The sequence below is a fragment of the Macadamia integrifolia genome, unplaced genomic scaffold, assembly GCF_013358625.1.
Source record: "Macadamia integrifolia cultivar HAES 741 unplaced genomic scaffold, SCU_Mint_v3 scaffold_157A, whole genome shotgun sequence".
NCBI lineage: Eukaryota > Viridiplantae > Streptophyta > Magnoliopsida > Proteales > Proteaceae > Macadamia > Macadamia integrifolia.
This window is the reverse complement of record NW_024870625.1, coordinates 266,376-270,572: the sequence shown is the minus strand read 5'-3', so window position 1 is coordinate 270,572 and position 4,197 is coordinate 266,376. Positions and strand designations below refer to the sequence as shown.

Here is a 4,197-nt window from a genome sequence, read left to right as displayed (position 1 = left end):
AACAAATGGGGCTTTTCCAAACCCATCTTCCACACATTCAAGGTCGCATAAGATGATTCTAACCTAGATACAGGTTAGATTTAAGGAATGGAAACCATTTTACCTTCTTTGCTCAAGAACTCTTTCAAAAACCCCAAAATCACTTCAAATCACTAATGCTTCTCCAACCTTATAAACACTTCTTCAAATCCTTCAAAATCAACACATAGGCCATTTATTAAACCTTAGATTCATCATCTCAAGGGGGATTTACAAGACCTAAAGAAACACTACCTAATCAAGGGTTTTACTTGGGTATGGTGAAAGTTTAAAGAATATAGCCTTCGCTCACCTCTAAACGTAGATCTCGTGTTGGAGATCACTCTTCCGGCGTCAGAATGGGAAGATCAAACCTTGGTGCCGCTTAAATCCATTTCTTCTTCCTCTTCCTTCCCCTTTCTTCTTCTTCGTTCTCTTTTCTCCCTTCTCTTCTCTCTCCTCTTAAATCTTCTCACCAACTTTCCGTGTAATAAATGAGATATAGAAAAACACAATTAATGCTATTTATACTTTCTTAAAATCCTTAGTAGCACAAGGGTGGGTCACTCAGGTGGGCGGATGCTCCCACCTGTGACCGCCCACCTGAGGGTCAAAAATTGGCCAACAAGTGAGATTTTGGTGGAATTCGACTCTCGGCATGAATCTCACTCTCGGCACAAGATATATTATACGTATGCATTTTAGGATACGACTATATACTAGTTTTATCCGTACATGGCCTTATGATATGTGCATGTACACGGCTTGGGTACACTCGTCTCCTCTGCCACTAACTCAGACTTGTCTAGCCAACTGGTGTTCAAAGTCATCCTTGCTATCATGGTTCATAAGGAAACCGCCTTAACCCTCTCCGGTTCGGGTCTTACATGGTTAAAACGGGTCAACCGTATAATTAGACCGGGTTTGAAAAGTAGGGTATCACACTACGTGCTACTCACAACCACAGTGCGTGTATGTTGCAGGTACATGATGTGTTCTCCATCCCATGATACACCTATAGGGTTGTCATAGAGGGCTTGTCGTGAGTACTCGAAAAATTAAATCATGGTCAAACCACAGCAAAAAAGTAAATCGTGGCCAAACCACAGCATAAAAGTAAATCGTGGCTGAACCACAGTAAAAAATAAATGCAGTACGCTTAGCCCTCTGAATATATCACCACCAAAGTTTTCAACTGTTCTAATGATCTGCCAGGCATACTTTTAACCACCATGACGGTCCGCGACCAACGCTTACCCCCAGTGATAACGCAACACCTAAACCCCTGTTAGAAAGGGTCGTAGCATGAGGGAATATCAACCTAAACCTAATGCATCTATATGAGATAGTATGACTAAATAATGCTTCTGTGTCCCAAATAATGCTTCTGTGTCCCATTCCACGGAGCACTAATGCATTCGTTTTCAAGCTAACTATGGCGTCTACTCTAGCAATTCATCACATATCCAAAGAATCATTATCATCTAATATTTGAAATAATCCATGTTTATAATTCAAAGCAAGTAACAAGTATTTGGAAATTTAAAGATACAACTGATGATTCATAAATGCATCCTACAGTAGACAAGACATATGCATGAAGATGGCATGATAATGTATAAAATGAGAATGATGCAATAAACAATCCAAAATATAATAAACGTCCTCTCCTCACTTACCTATTCACATACAAGAATGTGCACATTTGGTACAAGTGAGATCCATTATGTGAAGACAAGAATCACAAACCTAACACTGAAAGGGAGTTTAGAATACGTCCGTTTCGGGACCATAAAAACGAAAGACACAATCATAACACATTTAATGACCAAAGAAGGATGTCAATAGAGTTCGAGCTCAAATCAGAGCGCATTGGACCACAGGTGGATCATACAAGTGGGTATGAGGACCCACCAATGCAAGCCACCCATGCAGGTAGCACCTAGACCACACCGACGGGTGCTACCGGTGGGTCTAGGTACCAGTCGGTCCTACCTACCGGTAGGACCCCGAGACCCCGCCATGACCCACCGGTAGGCTCTGAGGCCCAGTCAAGACTGGCGGTCATATTGGTGGGTATGGTTACCCACCGGTGCCACCCACCAGTGTTTAGTGGGTTATGTTGTCCTACTTCCCTTCTTCACCCTGCCTTTTGGGAACTTAAGGGGGTTGTTTCCTTTGTATTTTCCACACATTTAGGACTTCATCCACATGATGACAACATAGATCTAAGTTCAAATCAAGATTTAGGAACAAATCATACCTTTAAGCTGAAGAAAACCCCAAACCTAAGATCACTCAATATACGTGTTGCCAGTGACACAAGCTATGGTAGGGCTCCCTGGATCCTTATACTTGGCTGCAATCGACTAAGTAATTATGGAACTAATGTTACTTGCCAAGAATGCCTTTTTGGGCACACTCCTGATATACTTATGAGTACACAAATCTTTCAGGACCTTCACATAGGTGGGGATCTGGGATATGGCACTCAAAAGAGAGATGTTCACTTCTACCTTTTTGAAGACTTCTAGAATCTTATCCATGGAAGTAGTCTTCTTTTTGTTTACCAAACGATTAGAAAAGGGGACAGAAAGAACATAAAGACTGTTAGAGATTTGCCCTTTTTTAGAAGAATCATTTTGGTTTCCTCAACTAAATCGCCTTTAGTTGCTTTAGGTTCATCAAACAAACCTAGAATAGGAGGCACACTTGTATCCTCAACAGAAGGAGAGTTAACAGGAGTAACAGATGGAAAAGATTTAAGAACACTCTGTTAGTACTCTCGACCACTCCTAAGGGTATAAACAATATGACATTGGTTGGAGGGCCTTTGTTGGGCCTAACCTTGTACTACTTTCAATAATGTATTAGGTGGTGCTTGTGAACTAACAGGCTGATACCTAACGTTAGGCTCTGGTTAACTAGGCAATGTTCATTTCTCCATCTCACGCAAAATCGAGACATTTTAATGGCTTGTCATTAGGTGGGCCATATATTTTTTCCAAATCACATACTCTACTTGCCTCTCCAATGTTGGCAAACCCAAGGGATTGCTGATAAGATGATAGGAGAGAGGACCTAGGGAAACTAGACGGAGGTCCTACATTTGGCATAGGAAAAATATTTTGGGTAAAAGGCTATTGTGCAAAGGGAGGCCTTTGGGGTCCAGATTGACCGTGATTATGGAAATTGGAAGGCCCTACTTGGTTGCCCTGGTTCCAGGAGAAATTTGGGTGATTTTTCCATCCTTGATTGTAAGTGTTACTCTATGGATTATTCTGATATAGGACATTAACACTATCATTGGAAGTGCCCCCAGAAGTGTTGGGGAATTCTTCTATATATTGTTCAGGAGACTGGCACCAACTACATATCTTAATCATATTGACTGATGATGGCTCTTTAGGAACAATAGCCTCAATCCTTTTGATTAGGCTATCCAAGTGAGCTTCCTTGGCTACTATCCCATCAGCATAATATCCTTTCCCTCCTATGGTTCTTTCACTTTCTTAAGTTGATTCCCACTCACGCGTTTTGTCAGTTAAGTTAAGTAAGAATTCCAATGCCTTTCCTTGATCTATAAAGGATGTAAATCCCCTAGGGCACATAGAATCTATCATTTATTTAGTTAGGTAATAAATAACCTCATAAATTATTTGGTATAAATGTCATAAGTCTAGGCCATGGTGAAGGGATTCTTAGAGTAGATCCATGAATCTCTCCATAAGTTTACAAAAGGATTCACTAAGCTTTTGCCTAAACTGAAGGATATAACTTCTAAGCTTATTGGTCTTGTGAGTTGGGGAAAACTTCTTGAGGAAGACAAATTTTAAGTGTTCCCATGTGGTTATGGAATTTGTGGATAACCTATACAACCACTTCTTAGCTTGGTCTTTCAATGCAAAAGTGATGAACTTAAGCTTAACAGCATCATCAGAAAGCTGTTGGATCTTAATTAGAACACATACCTCCTCAAATTCCCTTAAAAATAGGTATGCATTCTCAGAGGTCAGCCCATGGAAGTGGGGGTAACATAGTGATGTACTGAGATTTGAGCTCAAAATTATTGCCAGAAGAGGGAATGAGAGGGGGTTGAGAAGATTTATGAAGAAACCTACCTGAACTTCAATACTTGAAATAAAAAATTGATACATTTGAGACACTACTAGCCCTAAA

The 4,197-nt window shown here is 40.5% G+C and overlaps 1 non-coding gene across 1 annotated transcript; it reads left to right on the top strand.

Moving 5' to 3' along the window:
• The first annotated feature begins 3,699 nt into the window (after nt 1-3,699).
• On the top strand, nt 3,700-3,806 carry LOC122070930. The gene has a single exon (XR_006138018.1). It is a non-coding gene; the product is annotated as a small nucleolar RNA R71 (small nucleolar RNA).
• The last annotated feature ends 391 nt before the right edge of the window (nt 3,807-4,197 follow it).